Raw genomic sequence first — 20624 nt, forward strand, 5'->3', positions numbered from 1 at the left:
AACCCTCAGGGGTGATATCTGGGTTGGGTATTAAAATATAAGTGAACAATTTTCAAATGTGAGTGTCGAGCGGTTGAGGGATGGGGGACAAGGGGAAATTCCAAACAGAGAAAATCGTAGCAGCATGAAGCAGCATGTAGTTCCACCTTCAGCTGGCCAGATTGTGCTCTCTGTCTGGAGATATTTTCACTTTTTTAGGTCACACCTAGACAGAATGATTTGGGGATTCTTGTTCTTTTGTTGGCCTCCTCAGTGGACTAAACCCGTTAGATGCCTTAGGCCAGCTCTTATAACACTTAAGTCTGTAAAATTTTGCTGAAAGAATCACTCAATAAATTGAATAAAAGTTCACATGTAAGTTTCTCTAATAATAACAGTGAACATTTCAGTAGCACATTATAGTTTTTAAAACTCATTATCAGTCTCATAAAAACTGTGAGGTAGGTGGAAAATGAATTCATTCCCATTTCTACAGGTTTAAAAACTGTGTAATGCGCTGAATGTTCGTGTCTCCTCCAGCTTTATATTTTGAAATCCGAACTACTCAAATGTGATGATACGTGGAGGAGGGGTTGTTGCGTGGTGGTCAGGTTTAGAGGAGATTGTGCGAACAGAATCCCCATGATGGAACGAGTGCCCCTATGAGAAGAAGAGACGCCAGAGCTTCCTTTCTCCACCAGGTGGGCATACAGTGAGAAGGGCCCTCACCCAGAGCTGAATCTGCAGGCACCTTGAACTTGATCACAGTTCTCAGCCACCAGAACTGTGAGAAACAGTGTTTGTTTTTTAAAGCCAGCCATGTGAGGGTATTTTGATACAGCAACCCACGCTAAGACATTGAGGTGCAGAGCGTTAAGCACAGTACAAGACCACGCAGGCAGAGTGTGGCTGAGCCCGGACTTGAAGCCAGGTCTCCAGACCTCAAGCCCAGCCCTCCTAGTCTTCACTCACTAACTTGCTCATTTCTTATTTTTGTTCATTCCCTGAATGGTTATTTATTAAATATTGCATTCCTCTGACTTTTTAAAATTTCCAAGCATCAGGTAAAGTGCACTTAGAATGGCTAAGAGATGTGGTTCTCAGAAGGACCTACCAGGGAGAGAACAGCAATGGGATGTGCAGGTACCTGAAGCTGGGTAGGGGAAAGCGCAGGCTGGGAAGGGAACGTGGCTAACAAGGTTCATGAGTAGAAAGGTTGAGTCCCAAGGGAGTCCTTTCAGGGACAGCATAAAGTAAAAATCAAGAGAGGTAAATGCAATGCAGTCTGGATACAATTTCGGAGGTCACTGCTGAGGCAGGGGCAGGGGTAGCATGAGGGTCTGGACCACGTGGGCCGCGGAGCTGATCTAGAGCTACGGCAGTGAGCAGAAAGCCTCCCCCGGAGGGCGAGAGGTCTTTCAGACGCTGTGGCCAAGGGAATTCTAATAACCCTATCCCCTGGACATACTCGGATATTTCATTGATCTAGGATAACCAGTGTTTATTTTTATCCCAAGGCTGCGAAGTGTATCTGTTTAGCTTGTGGAATGTTCTTGCTGCCCTGCTTTTTCAGGATCACATACCAATAACGACGAAAACAGGATTTAGACTAGTGAGTTAGGTCAGAGGATGTAAGTGTGGACAATTGAACAACTTCGTCATATTACAAGTTCAACATAGATTCAGGGTACCCCACACTGATCACCTTATGCTAAATGACCATTGTCATCAGGGACAATTATTTGTGGTACTTATAGCATTCTACTTTAAGAGCTGGTTATAAATTTTATGTCTTAGAATGTACTTAAGATTGTTTACTTTACTTTTACTTGAGTTTGAGGGAAGAAGCTAATAACACCGAGACAAACACCAGCACTGGGAGGCCAAATCATGTTATATATCACCCAAAAAATCTCTTTTCTCTCTTTTCCTCTTTCTCTTCAGCTGAAATCTGTGCAGATCTAGTTTTGTAGCTTTCATTCCATTTGGAGCCTGTAATTCTGCCGTAAACCATTTCTCTGCTCCCAAGCTCTGCACTCCATTTTCCTCTACTCGCGAGTGGCATCTCTCCATGGTAGGACTGGGGTCCCCAGACAGTGTGTAAGCAAGATGGTTCCTTGAACTTTCATAATCTTTAATGATCTACAAAGACAGGTAGTCTCCCTGACGAGTTAGCATTGGATCCACTAATTGAAGCCTGAGGGAAGAAAGTAAGTAATGCTTCGCCAGATCACAGTGTTGAGCCTGGACAGAGAGCGATGTTACATAATGTAAGAATCCCATGATACATCAGAGAAGTGAGAAAAGGACCAACTGCTGTTTAAAAATACCTCCTCAGAACTACCCAAACTCTGTTATGATTAGAGTGATTTCTTTTCAAAGACTGCATAGAATCTGTGAGAGAAAATGAACATTTTTTAGAAGTCCCTAACCTTCTGTGTAGACGAAGGTTCCAAGTTCCTGTAGAATAGCTTTGTCATTTCCAGCCCCTATATATTCATTCATCTTCAAGTGCATTTCGTTATTTATGGAAAGTCTGCTGCTCTTGCCTCTTAGTATTTGTTTGTGTGCCATGGGATTGAGGTTTCTATGACTGTTATCTGATCCTGGACATAGCCTTCACCCTAGTGTGAGAGAAACTTTTAACCAGCAACTGTCCAGGTTCACTTCTCCTTTTACTGCCCCTGAGAATCCATCATAGTGAACATAAAGCATGGGAATGTCATAATTATTAGGCTCGTATAGGGAGAAGAAGCAGTAAGGACCATAGTGCTTCAAATATAAAGGAGGAAGGTTGTGATGGGGGAATGCTGAGAGAAGCTGGGTATAATAAAAAAGCAAAGGTGAAAGAAATGGATGGAGGCTTTCGAGTCTGCAAGCTTGCTCGAAGTTTACTCTTTGAAGACATTGTTAATCAGCAATAGTGGGAGAGTTGGGCAGACTGGTGAAGAAGGACTGTAGAGTAAGAAGGAGGTATTTTTTTAAAAATAATTATACGGCAGTTGGAATGATGAGAGCAGAAAAGGATCTAAAATCATGATTGCCCATGTGATTTGATCAGGGAGCCTCACTGATCTTGTTCTCACTTTCTTCCCCCACCTGCCCCAGATGAGTGCAGCAGGGGGTGCCTAGGGAACTAACACTGGCATTTCATCATCTACTGTTCTGTGAGCATGCTGGCTTTGCATGTTTGTAGTTTTCTTTTTGTTAAACCCCTGCTTCATTTGCTAAAGAAAATGGAAGTTAAGCTCCAGGGAAAACTGGCTGACTGTTTTAGATCTTAAAAAACTGTATGTTCAACTTGATTCAAAGCAATAAGCATTTATTGAGTGTCTAATATGCACTTAGCTAGTGATATAAGGACACCAGTAAAATTCATATGAAAAAGATGGTTTTTTATATGATGGTTTCCAATCGTTTTTTAATAAAGAACCAGTAATCTAATTTTTGTTTTGTGAAAAAATTTTAAAGGAGATTCATTGGGCATCCATCAGATTTGTAATTAAGGTGATTCTTATCTCTATTTGGTGAGTTAGGGGCCCTTGAATTTGAGATCCAAGGTGGCAGGAAGTCCAGGAGGGCAAGAGTGGGTTTGCCACTGTGCCTTGAAGTGCTTGTGAATGTAATAACTGTGCTTATCTTATTGGGAAAACCCATTGTGTCCTTCTCTTTGATTCATTCTCAACTCTGTGTCTGCCTCCCCAACCTGAGCTCCCAGTGAGGACCTGTTAGAAATTCAGCATAGAGTAGCAACTTGATAACATAAGTTCTATCATTCGACCTCAGGTATATTCATTCAATTAAGGACTCAAATAACTCACACTATTTCTTACACATTATTTATAGGACTGATGTTTTTTGCAATATTGAGAAAAGAGAGAATGAGGTTTAATATTTAAAGATTGGCTTATTTTTTTTAGAATTGTTATTAAATTAGTTCTTTAATTTCAAATCTACATAAGCAGTTCCATGTGGAAAAAAATAAGTGGAAAGTTTTTTCAAAATGTAATTGGGAAAATCCTCAAGTCAGATGCTTAGACTGGAGTCTGGTTCTTTGAAAATGAACCAAAGAGAATATGAAATTCTCTTTCTTCCCAAGTTACAGAGAAGGTGTCAGGTATGCGGTAGTGTGTGGTGAAGGCTGGGACGGGTAGGGGCTAGTGCTCGTGATGACCTACCCCCAGTACTGTGCTGTAAAATGGGATTGTCCTATGTCATGCACTAAAAATACCAATGGATATGCAGAGCACTCAAGAATTAAGAAAGACTTTGGATGCTTGTTATTCACGTATACCTTGGAAAGTAAACTATTCTATGTTGTACTACAAGGGGCCACAGAAAACGATTTTATGGATGAGTGTTGTAGCTAAGAGAGGGAGTGACTTAATAAAGAGCACAGTAACAGATATTGATATGGTTAATATAAAATAAAATGGCGATCAAGGTGGAAAATCCCTCGAGCAGAAAAAAACCATTTAAGCCACATAAACAAAACTAAAGCTAGCTTACTTTATGAGCATAAGTAAAATTAACTTGGGTTATTTTTCATAAATGCCTCTGATAATCATAAAAGAAAGTTAAGTCATCTTCTTAAAGTGGTATAAAATAGTCACTTGGAACCAATCCCCTGCTGTCTGGACATCCCCAATGTAATAACCGATTATTGTACAGATTAAACAACTTCTTCATTTTCACTTTATAAGCCTCTCTGTAATGTCATGCCTCTAAGCTTCAGATCACTTTGGCTCTGAAGAATCCCAGTTCATGAACTGTTATTTTTGAACAATAAACCCTTATTAAATACTATTTTACTGATATGATTTAAATTTTTAATACTTCTGAATTTTTGACCGCACACACCCAGAGCCTCTTTGAATTTAGCTGCCTCCACTTGCCACCCTTTGCCAGGGCATCCCTATACAAGTTTATTCCACAAGAAATTGTTTCAACTTATGGATATATAAAGAAATAAGTACATAAGTTGGACTAAGGCATTGCAATAGGTTCTTTCAAATTTTAACTAAGAGGCAAAGGTGGTCAGTAATTCCTTGAACTGAAAGAATAATTACAGTCAAGGCTTTAATCAGCACCAATTCGTGTGAGATAATGACTGGTGGCTGTGTAGAGCAGTGCTGAGAAGATATGGAGAGAGGGGACAAGAGCTGCTCAGTGACAAAGAGCACGAGTAAGAAAGAAGGGGACACACCTGGCCTAATTCCTAACTTTCTGGTTCTCAAGTTCAGGTTCCGTGAAGCCTGGGTGTACTTAAGTTCAGGATAATACTGGCAGTCTTTTCAATAATCACAGTCTCATGATTTTGCTTCTACTAGTTTTTTTTGGGGGGGGGGGGTGTGGTTACTTTGTGGTTCTATATGAATTTTAGAATTATTTTTTCTGGTTCTATGAAATATGTCATTGGAATTTTGATAGGAATTGCATGGAATGTGTAGATTGCTTTTGGTAGTATGGGCATTTTGACAATGTTAATTTTTCCAATCCACGAGCATGGAGTATCTTTCTAATTATTTGTGTCTTCTTCAATGTCTCTCATCAGTGTCTTTTAATTGTTAGTGCACTGATCTTTCACCACCTTCATTAAACTTATTCCCAGGTATTTTATTCTTTTTGATGAAATTGCAAATATGATAAATTTCTTAATTTCTTTTTCTGATAGTTATTGGTGTATAGAGATGCCACAGATTTATGTATATTAATTTTTTATCCTGAAGCTTTATTGAATTCATTTATTAGTTTTAACAGATTTTTTTGGTGGAATCTTTAGGCTTTTGTATATGTAGTATCTTGTCATCTGCAAATAATGACAGTTTTGCTTCTTCATTTCTGATTTGGATGCCTTTTGTTTCTTTTTCTTGTCTAATTGCTCCAGTGAGGACTTCCAATGCTCTGTTTAAATAAAGTGGCAAGAGCAAGCCTCCTTGTTTCTGATCTTAAAATAAAAGTATTCTGCTTTCCACAGTTGAGTATAACATTATCTATGTGTTGGTCATATATGGCCTTTGTTATGTTGAGGTATGTTCTCTCCATCCCCACTTTGTAGAGGTTTTTAAATCATAAATAGATGTTGAAATTTATCAGAAACTTTTTCTTCATCTACTAAGATAATCATATTATTTTTATCCTTTATTTTGTTAATGTGATTTATCACTTTGATTTGCAGATGTTGAACCATTCTTGCTTCCCTAAAATAAAACCCACTTGATCACGTATTGTCAGATTTGGTTTGCTAATATTTGGTTGAGGATTTTTGCATCTATGTTTATCAAGGATATAGGTCTATAGTTTTCTTTTCTTTTTTTGGTGGTGTCCTTATCTGATTTTCATATTAGGGTAATTCTAGCTCTATGATATATATTTAAAAGCTTTTCTGCCTGTTCAGTTTTTTAGAAGAGTTTGAGGAATGTTTGGTAGAATTTACCAGTGAAGCCATCTGACCCTGTACTTTGTTTGTTGGGAGGTTTTTAATTACCATTTCAATCTATTAACCAGTAATCAGTTTATTAAAGAGCTCAAATATTCAAATGTTCCATATGAAACATACTAATCCAGTTTGTTTTATATGGATCATTTTTACCTATAATTTTTAAATATATTTTCTGATTCTTCCTCTCTTTCCTCTACTGGCATGTCCTGTACTTGTATATTGGTGAAAATGGTGGTGTCCCACATTTTTCTGAAGCTTTGTTTCTCATTCTTCATTCCTTTTTTTCTGCATTTTTCAGATTGAATCACTTCTATCAATCTATTAACAGATTCCCTGACTTTTCTAGTTTAAATCTACTATTTGTCACTTTGGGTAACTTTTTTCATTTAGTTATTGTAGTTTCCAACTCTGAAATTTGTATTTAGTTCTTTTAACATAATTTGTTTCTCTTTAGTAATTTTCTGTATTCAGTAAGATATTGTTCTACTTTCCTTTATTTCTTTTTTTTAAGACAATTTTTAAAAAGATTTTATTTATTTTTTTTTAGAGAGGGAAGGGAGGGAGAAAGAGAGAGAGAGAGAGAGAGAAAGAGAGAGAAACATCAATGTGCAGTTGCTGGGGGTCACAGCCTGCAACCCAGGCATGTACCCTGACTGGGGATCAAACCTGCGACTCTTTGGTTCACAGCCTGCACTCAATCCACTGAGCTATGCCAGCCAGGGCTTTCCTTTATTTCTTTAAACATGGTTTCTATGAAACATATGTATTACAGGTGCTTTGAAGTCTGTGTCTGTTAAATCTACCATCTTGGCTTTCTTAAAATCTGTTTCTTTTGCCTGTATTATGGGTAACAGTTTCCTATTTCTCTTCATGTCTTATCATTTTTATTGAAACTTAGACATGTTAGTTAGCCTTAGATATTGAGCCCCTCCCACCTTAGACTTTTCTGTATGTGTGTGTGTATTGTATATGTTTGTTTATTTAATGATTTTTTGGAGCATTTCAATGACGGCTGTTTCCCCCACACAAAGTGTGGAGCCTCTGATACTGCTCTTCTGGAGCGCTCAGCCTTGGGCATTCCCAGCGTCACTCTGGGATGATAGCGGTTCCAGCAAGCCTCTCTTTGACTGTCTGTTTCCCTCCTAGCTCTCTGAATCTTTTTCTTTTGGTATAACATCCAGCTATTCTGTTACACTAACTTCTGACTGACTGCTATTCTGTTTCCAACAATGCTTAGGGGCATAAATTGCTCCACAATTTTATCCACCTAAATTCAGATATCTTTTCGGGAATTGTTTTTGAGATCGGTTTTGAGATTTGCTTTGAACCCAGGAGGCCCCTTCTTAATTGATTCCCCTCTCCATTCTCTCTCATAAACTGGTTTGTGGTTTATGTAGTTATTATCATGAAGTTATCAATTTCTTAAGTGCACAGTACATGCTAACAAAATCTATTTTTTTACAACACTCTTAGACATAAACTTGCCCACATGATTTCAAATAATGGCAGGTATTTGGGGGAAAGATATCAAATTTCTTTGTTTTTATGGAATTCTCTGTTCTGATTAAAATCTCTGCTACTCCACAGACAGGGATTGGAACAGAAGCTTGATTCTAGAGATACCCCTGCTTTTAAAGGAAGGTTATGGGTGGGGACAGTAGCTTCTAATCATCTTGGCTTACCTCTATGGGATGAAACTTCTACACTATGAATGTGCCGGGATGAAAGAAATTGAAACTTCAGTACTAGTCTGCTTTCTGCACCCATGGTGTGCCTTCTGCACCCTGAACGGTGGTGGACAGGTAGAGATAGGAGCCCCTGATCTTTAAGCTCCTGCAAGGAACTGAGCCTCCGAGACTTTGAGCTGGAGGGAGAGTGCGGAGAGATGTGGATGGCTTGCCGCTCCCGGTGAAATCCTGTGTCTGTTGACTGAGAGCTGGAGGAAGATTAGGCTAGACTTGCTTAGCCACACTCGTTCAGAGTGGAGTTTCCATCACGCTGAGTTAAACTGGGGAGATGGAGTAGGCCATTGTTTCAATGCCACAAACTCTGTTCTTAGAAAGATTTAATAGATTGTCATGAATAAACGTTTCTTTATTTATTATCTTAATGGACAGTTCAATTGTCCTAATTAAATTAGAACTATTTCAAGAACTATTACTTTTTTATTTTTAAAATAAGTTTCATTACTTTTGGATGTTTTAGTAGATAGTGGGTCCATGGAGCTTCTCCCACTGTTATTCTAGAAATGGAACTCCAATGAGTCCATTCTTAATACTTCGGCATATTACATATTTAAAAATAATTCTTGTGGTGTCTATGTATTGCTTTCATTTTCAGATACAATAAAGAAAAACTGTAAATATATATGTAAATATATATTTTTTAAAGATTTTATTTATTTATTTTTAGAGAAAGGGGAAGGGAGGGAGAAAGAGAGGGAGAGAAACATCAATGTGTGGTTGTCTTTCACATACTCCCTACTTGGGACCTGGCCTGTAAGCCAGGCACGTGCCCTGACTGGGAATTGATCTGGTGACCCTTTGGTTTACAGGCTGGCACTCAATCCACTGAGCCACACCAGCCAGGGCTATATTTAAAACTTACAGTTTTTTAAAATAGAGGTGAGTATTGTTTTGTATATTTTCAGAGGATATTTTTTGATGACTAAAAACCAATCTTTTTTTTTTAAATTTTAGTTATTTTCCTATAAATAGACACTTCCATTCAGCTTGAAGGTACCTGAAAAAAAATTTATTGTCTTAAGTATTCTAACTCTTTGCAATCAATCCTTACATCAAGACTTTATAACTTTCAGTCATGCTCCTGTCTAAAGTAGAATGATAATTATTCTTTCTGTTCTTTCTTGGCTGAGAATCCGGAGGTCTCCATAGTATTCCTGCTCATCTTTGTACTCCACAGTAGTCATCCTGATTTTTTCACTTGAAATAAAATTAATTCAGAATTGATGTGTGTCAGAATCTGTGATCAGTCTGAGATTTTGCCCTACTTACAAGCTAACAAGTGAACACGCCACTGTTTCAGGGAGACTAGCAGAAGACTAGATTTTTAGGTGAAAGAGAAAGGGCAAGCTATTACCTCAGTAGCCATAGCCACATCATCTTCATTTTGCTTCGGCTTTCTGAGCCCGAGGTCCCACAGGGCAACACCATGAGGGCCCAGTGACTTTTGCACACCCAGTATACCACAGTATAGAAGAGGAATCCCAAGGTTAGAAAACCCAAATCTTCCCTAATGGACAATCATCCTGCCTGAACTTTGCAGCAGAGAAAGATATTACATTTATTATACCAGACAGTAAATCAACTTGCCTTTTCCTTCAGAGAAAGACACATATCTCCAAGGTTGTTTGTTATACAAATATCTTTGAAAGCACAGTCCAGAAAAAAAGGCAGTCAGTAGCGCTTGTGCACACAGCATGTGGATCACTGTGAGAAGCCTGTGGAGACTTGTCTTCCACTAGCGTGAAGCACTTAAGTTCAATATGTTTTTCAATAATGACCTGGTCAAAAAGGAACACCTGAAAATCGGAACATCATTGGAAATGCAGTGTTTCATGTGGGTGACATTTCCATATAACTGGAGCTTATACTTGCCTGTACCAAAATTTGAAAGGATAAATACTGTGATAGAAACATTCCAAAAATATATAACAAATATTTGTGTCATTGTAAACCCATTACCTCCACCCATTAAGTAAAACTCATTAATTTCACCAGTGGAACCCCACTTCTAACATTTAGAAGTGTATTCTTGATTGGGGAATAAAAGACTTCCCTAAGAATGTAGAGTGAATGCCACTAGCTAAGATATGCACACTCACCATCTATGCTGGCATACAGGATGAGTTACAGGCCTTATAACAATGGGCTACTGTTAATTCTGTTTTTATGGCCGGGGAAACGGAGGCACAGAGAAGTCACAGAGCTCACTCAGGGTCACGCAGATAGGAAATGGCAGACCTAGTTCAGAATCCACATCTACTTCTGTTTTGTGCCGTCATTCACTACTGGGTTCTGCTGCGTCTTTAATTATTTATCCCCCCAGCTTCTGTCTTTACCCAGTAACCAATTTCATTATTTACTTCTTGTATGGGTCTCCTTTTCTTGCTTCTACTAGGAAGCAAATGAAAATTCTCTGGGAGCTGAAAATCCAGGTATATGGGTCCTTGGAGCTTTTTGCTTTTAAATAGCAGTCAGTAGGACTGAATGAAAGAGTAGGCTGTGGATTTGGTACTGGGACCTTATAAAAAGCCACTTCCAGTATTCTTATAGGCTGTGGAAATCTGCCCTCTCCAAAAGTGGTTTGTGACTGTGTTTAATTTTAAGGTTAACAAAGGGGGGAATGGAAGCAGGTGATGGCTGGGCTGTGCTTGATGAGTCCGGCCCCATTCGGGAGCACGTTTCTGTGGCGACTGGCTGGTATTGTGTAGGGATGCTTATTAATTCCTACTATCAGCAGGGCCTGAGTCAGATTAATCTCCATATGGCAGAGAGACACAAAAGATCCCAGTGTAACCATCGATATACGCAGGTCCCAACCTTATCTACATGCTGGCACAGAGCGTGTCAGTTTCTAATTCTTCTTTGGGAATATATCATTTGATTCGTGTGTGAAAGATCAGCGAGGGAGGAGAATAAATCCCACTTTTGTTCAGCCTTCTGGGCAGTCTGAGCCTGCTAATTTCTGCAATATGCATGATGTATAACAGAATGGCAACCTCTTAGATTTACAGTCTCTCCTTCGAGTCAAAATTAAGCAGGGCGCCATTTATTAACATTTCAAAGACAGAGAAGCCATGTTCTGGTTAGCATTACAAGTTCAGAGACTTTTGATGAGTGAAAAGCCCTTCTAAACGTTTTTTTTTTCACCCAAGCTGTTCATTTATGAGCATATGTAAGCATATGTGATGGTGGAGAGTGTGGTTTTAGTCTGTTCCCCTTGAATCCACATAGATTGCTCTTTCACATCAACCAAGTCCATGGTCAAATGTTTCTTTTATCTGACAGGTCTTCCCCAACCACATTATATAAAACAGGACGCCTCCCCACCCCATGACACTCTGTCTTCCTGCCCTCCTACTTTCTTCACGTACCTTCACAGAATTTATCCCATCCTAACACATACTTACATGCTGGATATTAGTTTGAGTCTCTCATGTAGAACACAAGCTCACTGAGAGCAAGGAATTTTTCTCATTCAAGGTTACATCCTTAGAGCCTAGACCAATGCCAGGCACACAGTAGGGATTCGATGACTGTCTGAGGCAGGAAAATGAAATGTTTATAAAATTTCTTCTTCTTTTTTCAAAAAGAAAGTGACAATGGGGAAACTCTAGTTAATGCCATTCAACATTCAAAGGAAAGAACTTTAATTTGCACAGTGCTGTTGGCAAAGAATTTTTCATTTAACTGCTATTAGCCCTTGTCCTGGAATGACTCCATGCTGTTGAATTGCAGATATTGCCGCTTTCACTCGGAAGAGGCAGTGAAATTGTGTGGTAGCAACTAAATTTTTCCTCTTTTAACCTGTAATTTGCTATCTATTGAATAACTAGATTATCCTTAATGGCAAGACACAAGCAATAGGCGTTTTGATTAAGATGATTGGAGAAAGGCCAAAAGATAATAAGAGTAAGGAACAAATAATGTAGCCTCCTAGATTTAAGCAATTTGGGTGTATAATGAGAAAGAAAGTTCAAAGTAGTTACCACTGGCCCCCAAATGAAGAATTAGTAATATTTATTGCTGGAAATCTGCAGAACCTAAAATAAATTATTCTCTTTTCTTTACAGTTTATTTTAACCAGTAGCCATAATGATAACAGAAAACCTTTCAGTGAAGAAGACTATTTTGGGGGAAAAAACAAGTAGGATTTTCCAAATAACTCTTAGATATTGCTAATATTACCGAATACTCACCAACCTTTAATTCATTTTAAATCTCTGGTAGAAAATGCAAAATTTTCATTTTGCCAAAATTTGTAGCTGAGTTCTAAAATTTAGTAGGGAAAGGGCTCATGTTCCAACTTCTTCATATTTTCCTTCCATGTGAGATGGAAGGAAAGCAGACCCCACACAGGATGGCAGACACAGCGGGTCCCCCAAGCTTCAGGAGGCCATTGCCAACAGCAATTTCTGCACAAGGTTCTCGGATGGTCATGTCTACCCAAATTCTTTATGCCTTTCCTCTTTTCCCATCAATCTTCAACCTACTGATAATCTTCACCCCACCCCTTATCTCTAACACCCAACTCAGTTCTGCCTCCCTTGGGAGGCCCTGAATAGTTGCTCTAATTCATGGGTCTGAACACGCACTGTCATATAAAGCTGTAATGAACGTGATGATGATGGTGATGATAATAATGATCAACATTTATTGGCCTCTTCCAATGTGCTAGGACTGCATTTTTGCTTAAGTTATCTCATTTAATCCTCCTAATACCCTACCAGTATCCACATTCTTTTTTTTTGCAAATGAAGGTTAGAAGGAGTAGCTAATGCCTGAGACCATTTGCTCTATAACAGTAAAACCTGTCTTTAAACCTAGGGAGTTTCCTCTATACAGAACTTATTACATGCTGCCTTATAAGTATTTTGTCTCATGTCTCATTTTCACCTGCCTACTGGATTATAAGGTCCCTTATTCAGGAGACTCACCCTACGTTTCCTTGGTGCACTGCTGAAAGATTCTGGTGATCACCAAGTAGACTGTAGTCAATAGTTGCTGGTTGTTTGGAACTGTGGTCTAAGACTGTTTCCTCCTGTAGGGTCCCAGACGGAGAGATGACAGTCACATCTTATTTATCGTTTTCCTGTCATCTTGAACTTGACAGTCTTTCGAGGCAGTTTCTTCACTAAGAGAGATGAGCTGTTTGATTTGTCCAAATCCAACATATGGCAGTGATTTCTCTTAGTTATTTCATGCCTAGGCTACATAATGGCTATTTCTTTAACTGTTTCTCATAGAAACGACTTAAGATCTCCCATGAGACTGATCTATGACAGCCCATTCATAACTCTGTAATCAGTCTTAGGATATTTAAGTGTATTATGACAGAGAAAAATCCAATTTACTCTCCCTTTCTTACAGTCAAGGAAAATGAGGTGTCCAAAGTAGGCACCACATTTCCTAATAATTGGCCTCGGCTTTTTTTTTTTGTCTATACCATTACTGAGCCACCATAAACGTTGTAGAAGATACTGGTAAAGGCTAGTCCCCTGACTCCTGGATTCAGAGTTCTTTTAAGAGTTCACAGAAGGCAGATGAGTTCAGGAGAAGCTTCTCAGAAGATATGACTGAGTTGGGAATTAAGGGCTGGGAAGGATTTTGACAAGAGGAAACGATGGGAAAGTTTTCAGACTCCAGCAGTGTAGAAGTGGTACATCCAAAGCCCTGCTCGGGAGCCGGTGAATACATGGAGGAGCGAAGACCTTTGGAATAGTGAGAAGAAAATTCCCTCCGCCAGAGGTCCATGCACCTAGGAGACAAGCCTAAGACATTTGGCATAAAGATGATGTGATAGAGGTGTTTCATGACAATTTATCTAAGTGTGGATTAGAAGTTGAACTTGAGCGGGCAGAAACTGGAAGCAGGCCAACCAATTTAGAGAGTACTTGAGATCCTTTAGGGCCTGATTACCTCAGAGTTCCCACATGTTATAATGAAATCAGGATCTTATGACTCAGAGAAATAAGATTTAATTTTTGAATCAAACCATTTCCTGGTAAATGGAAAAAGGATATTTTACGAGGGGGGTATATTAGACATGGAGATGCTCTGCCCAGGTGCCCCTTCAAGGAGAAACGTGGTCCTCAGCTGTGGGAAGTAAGGTCATCAGGCAGCCCCCAGCCCTCAGCATGGTCACGATCCGTCTCAGTGGCTGGGACTACTCAGGGCATGACTTCTGGTGACTGAGCAAGGGAAGGTGTACGGTCTGGCAATTTCTACGTGATGCTGGCCATTCTGATGAATGGTACTTGCTCCAGGGCTGCCAGATGGGTAGGCGTCAGCTTTGTGGGGCCTGAATTAAAGTTCAGCTTTTCTTTATCCTCACTTCTGCTTTCACCCTCACTTTCCTAAGTGTTGATCCCTTGCTACAAATATCTTGCTGCAAAGCTTCTTCAGAGATTAATTTCCAGAGAACCCAACTTGTGACAAAGGGGACAGTGGGGACCCCAATCGGGAGAAGGCAGTCCACAGCTGTGTGTGTGTGACACTGAAATGTATGCCGGTGACACTCACCTGCTTTCTACATGGGAGGTATTTAGGGTTCAATATCTGATTGAAAAGAGGGTTGGGGAATTTCTTGAATCTGCTTTTCCATAGGCCCTTTATAAGATTAATGAAATAATTTCTACACCAGAGAAGTGGTCATGGGTGATGGGTTGTACTAATGATGTTGTGGAAGTGTGAGGGATTGGCTTTGAGGACTTTCTCAATCCCTGAGCTACCTCTTGCTTCTGCCCAGAGCTTCTTTCCATTCCTTTAAATGATGGCAGCTACTCTCATTGTTATTCCCTGTAGAATAAGGATGGACTGGATTATTATGCTCTGTATCAAACCGTTTGCAAATCTTAGTAACTGAGAGCAATGGAGATTTAGTTCTCTCATATAATATATACCCATAGCAGGTGTCCTGGGGACTCTACTCTTCTTTGTCCATGTTCTGGAACCCAGGATCTTGTTGGGCAAACTCACAGTACCATAGACCTCATCATTCAGCCATTCCCTCTGCTGTGTACGCCACAGTGGTGGCCATGGCAGAAAGAAAGACGGACTTCTGGGAGGTCCCAGGCTAAATTCAATTTAATTCAAAGAATTCAATTTAAATGCTTTAGCCTGCAAGTGGCACACGTGACTTCCCTTCACACTTACAGCCAGAAGTGGTCACATGGTAGGAAGTGCAGTCCTACCATGAGCCTGGAAGAGGAAGAACCTAGTACTATTGGGTGAAAACCACCAGTAACTAAAATGTTTTCATTTTCCCATTCCTTTTCTTTAACACTCCACTTGTATGTGCACCACTTAGCTGTCTGTACTTTACACTTGCCATCACACCTGTGGACTGCTGAGGGTCTTTAATTATTTCCAGCGGTTGAGAATCATTGAGATGAGACTTCCCTCTTTGCCTACAATAGGGTTTATGTGTGTATGTGACATTCATCACAATACAAAGTGGGGTTACAGAAGACACTTTCCTTGTAGAATTAAGTTGTGCATTTGCATAGCAACACAAAATGGGTGAGAGTTGGATAGAGAGAGGAAGGACATAATGGAAATCCCATTTTGTTCATTATAATGTCACTCCTACAGCAAAATTACCTTGTATCCCTGACAAAGATTAAAGGTTTTACTCCTCCTGGTTTTCAGCAACAACTCCTCTCATTAGCCACTCATCTCACTACTTACACAGCCATTCATCCAAATGTATATGTAAAATTAAAAATAAAAATGTACTAATTTATAAGGGCACACTAGCATAGGCAGGTGAGGGGATAGGACTGGAGAAATGCTGGGGAAAATGGAAAATAATATTAAACCCATATTTCACAAGGCACAGGAAAGATTTCTCATTAGCTCATCCATCTCATTAGCTTCTCAGAAAACATTCAATATTTACTTTCAAGAATGCATTTTTTTATAGGTTCAGTTTTTTCTTGTTTAAATATAGGTTCAAGTATCTAGAGAAAAAAACACATGTTTTCTAGAAATGTTCACCTTTATGTATAATGTTGACTCAAGGTAGGGATTAGGAAAGTTTATTCTTCAAAGGCCAGCAGTCTAATTCCTTGAACATCACTAAATGTAGAACAATAGAGAAAATGCCTGAATTGCAATTAGAATGACTCTGGTTAGAGTAATGAAGGCGTTTCTTGACTGAAAAAATTATTGTGCACTGTAGTACTTTATGATAATAATAAGCAATGCCATGTATTTTGAGCCTCTGCTTACTATATTCCTAACAATATGTTGAATATACATGCACACACAATTTCTAATCTTGCTTATTTCAGGCTGTGGACATACATTACTATCCCAATATCCAATGAACAAAGGATAAGAAAGTTTGAATAACTTGCCCAAGGCAACACAAATAAAAAGCAGTAGCAGAAACAAGATGCAAATCTAGGTCTGAGAAAATTTCAACGATTTGTTGAAATGTGTAGTATTTATTCTTTTAATTTTGATGATGGTGACAGCAATAATAATAATGCCAACAGATAGTAGTTATTGAGCACTTATTACTTGCCAGCCTCTCCTGTACACACTATAGAATCATTAACTCATTTAAATCCTTAAAAAAATCAGTGAAGTGAGTGCTAATACACCATTTCATAGATGAAGAAACTGATGCAAAACTAAGGTTAAATGAGTAGCAGCACGTGTTAAAAGGTAACAGGGGCCGACTTCAGTTAATCTTACCTAAAGAAGACATCGCATGGGGCAAACTCACAGAACACTAGTTCTCTCTGCCCATTTGTCCTTTTTGCCACTTACTACCAACACCACAAATCGCAGGATATTGCGCAGGGTGCTCATTAAGGATGTGAACTCCGGATTCAGACGGCCTGAGTTCTAGCCATTGCTGAATAGATTGGGACAAGTCTCGTGTTTTCCTGGGGCTGCCATAACCAATTACTGCAGACCAGGTGGCTCAAAACAACAGAAACTTATTGTGTCCTAGTTTAGGAGACCAGAAGTTCAAAGGCAGAGTGAGGGAGGGACAGTACTCCCTCTGCAGGTGCTAGGGAAGGATCTGTTTTGGGCCTCTCTCCAGCTTCTGGTGGTTGCCAGCAATCCTCGGCATCATTTGGCTTGTGGACACACCACTCCAGTCTCCACCCCTGTCTTCAGGCGGGGTTCTGTGTGCCTCTGTGTTTCTAGACTTTCATCTCCTAATAAGGACACCTGTCATATTGGCGTTGGGGGCCACCCTAATTAAGTGTGACATCATCTTAATTTGATTACGCCTTTACAGATCCTATTTTCAAATAAGGCCACATCCACAGGTTCTGCCGGGACACGAATTTTTCAGGGTACCATATTCAACCCAGTACCAGTCCCTAAAATTTTCAGTTATTTTCATGAGCAAAATTAGGATAACATTACACTTATGTCATAGGCTTGTTGTGAGTCTTAATGTACAAGAACAAAATTAAGACTAGAGCTCAGCACAGCGCAAGTGTTATTCAAGTGTTAACTGCTTTAATACATGGCTAACTTCTACTAGAAACTTGATAGGATCAAGAGTTATGTTAGGCCTGATCTTGTAAAAATTGCATTCCCCCCCGACCCCAGCCCTTGTGTTTTTCTGTAAATTAATAGAGTAAACCTGGTGCTTATAGGACTTGGCTTCATTTCAGCATGGCAGGCTTTGATCTTAATCAATGCAACAGCAGAGTAAGATCAATATCCTAGTCATTCTTGATGTAGTGACATAAGAATACTGCCTTTTCGGAGGGAGAGTGTTCTCCTTTCCTTTCCTTTTTGTTTATTATCTTTCTTCTTTTCTCTGTGAGGATTTTGCGTCTAGTGAGATAGGAGCGGGATATCAAAGGGAACCTTCACCGTGGCCTGAGCATAAGAGATTATCAGCCTGAGACAGCAAATAAGTGAATTCAGACAACAGTCACAGCTGCTGATATGAGTGAAATGAGATTTCACTTTGGGGCTTGCTAGCCACCGGGCCCCAGAACAAATTAAAATAAGATTACTTGACAGTCTAGAGGTGTATCTGTCTTAAAAATAAATTCTCTAGTCAGCTGCTGACTATTTAGTATTTCTTAATAAGCCCATTGAATGATATCACTCAATCGAGTCAATGTTTAGTTTCAGTCATAGCTCTTGGAACTAGAGGGGTGACACAGAGAATCCAGGGTCCTCCCTCATTTTATTGCTGAGGAAATACTTATCTATGTGGGTTTGTAATGGGCTATGACATACGAAATTCTTCCTTTTTTTCCCACTGGCCAACTCTTTTATTCATTTTTTACAACTGTATAGAATATATTGGGTGACATTGGTTAATAAAATTATATAGTTTTCACGTGTACAGTTCTATAATACATCATCTGTATATTGTATTAAAGGTTCACCACCCAAAGTCAAGTCTCCTTCCATCACCATTTATCCCATCTTTACCCTCTACTACCTTTCCCCACCTGCTTTCTCTCTGCTTTCAATCACCGTGCTATTGTCTGTATCTACGAGCTTTTCTTTTTTTTTGCTTAATCCCTTCACCTTTTTACCCACTCCTCCAATGCTTTCCCCTCTGACAGCTATCAGTCTGTTCTCTGTATCTATGAGTCTGTTTCTACTTGTTTGTTACATTATTTGGTCCATTACAGTCCCCAATATAAATGAAATCATATGGTATTTATCTTTCTCTGACTGGCTTATGTCACTTAGAATAATACTTCCCAGGTTCATCCATGCTGTCACAAAAGGTAAGATTTTTCTTTTTTTATGGCTGAGTAGTATTCCATTGTGTAAATGTACCATAGCTTTTTTATCCACTCATCTACTGATAGACACTTGGGCTGCTTCTTGATTTTCTCTATTGTAAATAACACTGCAATGAACATAGGGGAGCATATATTCTTTCAAATCAGTTAGGGTTTCTTCAGATATATTTCCAGAAGTAGGATTGCTGGGTCGAAAAGTAGATCCATTTTTAATTTGTTGAGGAAACTCTGTACTATTTTCTACAGTTTGCATCCATCTGCAATCCCACCAACAGTGCAGGAGGGTTCCCTTTTCTCCCCGTCTTCATCAGCACTTGTTGTTTGCTGATTTATTGATGATGGCCATTCGAACAGGTCTGAGATGATATCTCATTGTGGTTTCAGTTTTCATTGCTCTGATTAGTGGCATTAAGCATCTTTATATATGTCTATTGGCCGTCTGCACTGAAGTTCTCGATTAGCAGGGAGCTACCGAACTGCACTGTAGGTCTGTGATGTTGGTGGCCACTGCCCAGAGCTTGAGCCAGTCTGTGAGGCTGCCTCGTTACCCTGAACGTGCAGAATGATTTCTGAAAGCAAGAGTCTGGTTCAACAGCAAAAGGAAGAGCTACAGAAAATGAAAACAAACAAACAAAAAATCACTGCCCATTAATTACTGTCAGTGGGAGCCGGAGAGATTTACAGGAATTCAAGCTTAGTGGCTCAGTGCAGTTTCTGGGTGCTTAAGTCATAGCTAAACCTGAGTTGCAGCTTTTTGGGGTTCACATCAATTAAAATTTTCAAGTTTAGACAAATGACTGTGCAGGCTCTCATTATTCTCAAGGTGACTTTATTTTCAATATTACCATTGGCAGCACTTCTGCAAATAATTTTAACGGTTAATTTTGCTCCATTGCATTTGAATTTTTAATGAACGTATATTTTGTTAGGATTCCCCTTAACCCTAGATACATTTGATGAAGGCTCTGATTTTCTCATGAAGTTCTCACTAAGAATTTGCATTTAGACCGGTCATTTCTAGGGTGAGTGAATGAGGCATTCCACTTAGGTGCTGTCTAAAAGGAGTTTATGATGTGGTCGTGACAAGTCAGACTCACAGCAATAGAAAAAAATAGTAGAGGAAAATGAAGAAATGAAATGAAATGCTCTATCTTGTTTCCCTCCTGAATGCCTGTGCTGTTCACTTGGAGATTAGAAAACTGTGCTGGGTTATAACTAGAACACTCGATTTGATTCGGTTGCTGTTTGAGTTGACCTCTGAGGTTGGTACCAGTTTTATCCTTGCCTGTCTTGGGCTGCTTGGGCCATCATGACCTCACCTGCAAACACGAGGCAGCCGGAGAACTTGAAATTTCTTTTTGCTCTGAAATTCAGAGGTTTCATCACTCTGTGATGTACATGGCCCTGACCCAAAGAGCTTGAGGCACTTTGTGAGCCTGCCTTTTCAATCTTCTAAAAAACACTTCGAACAAAGAAAAGCAAAGCATAAACAAGCAAGTCCACCTAGATGAAGTGGCTCAGGCTGGTGAGCCAGGTACTGTCTATCTCCCATTAGGGTGTATTATAAGAAAGAATTTACACCGAACTTGGAATCACAGGATCCAGACCAAATGCTTTGCTTTGCTGTTTCCTGGGAGAGTTTTGTATTCTCTTTTGGTTTCACTTTCCTTACCTATAAAATGGAAATAGCTATACCTTCTCTACTCATCAGTGAGA

Source organism: Phyllostomus hastatus, unplaced genomic scaffold, assembly GCF_019186645.2.
Source record: "Phyllostomus hastatus isolate PE091 unplaced genomic scaffold, TTU_PhHast_1.1 phas_contig_80, whole genome shotgun sequence".
In the NCBI taxonomy this organism is placed as follows: Eukaryota; Metazoa; Chordata; class Mammalia; order Chiroptera; family Phyllostomidae; genus Phyllostomus; species Phyllostomus hastatus.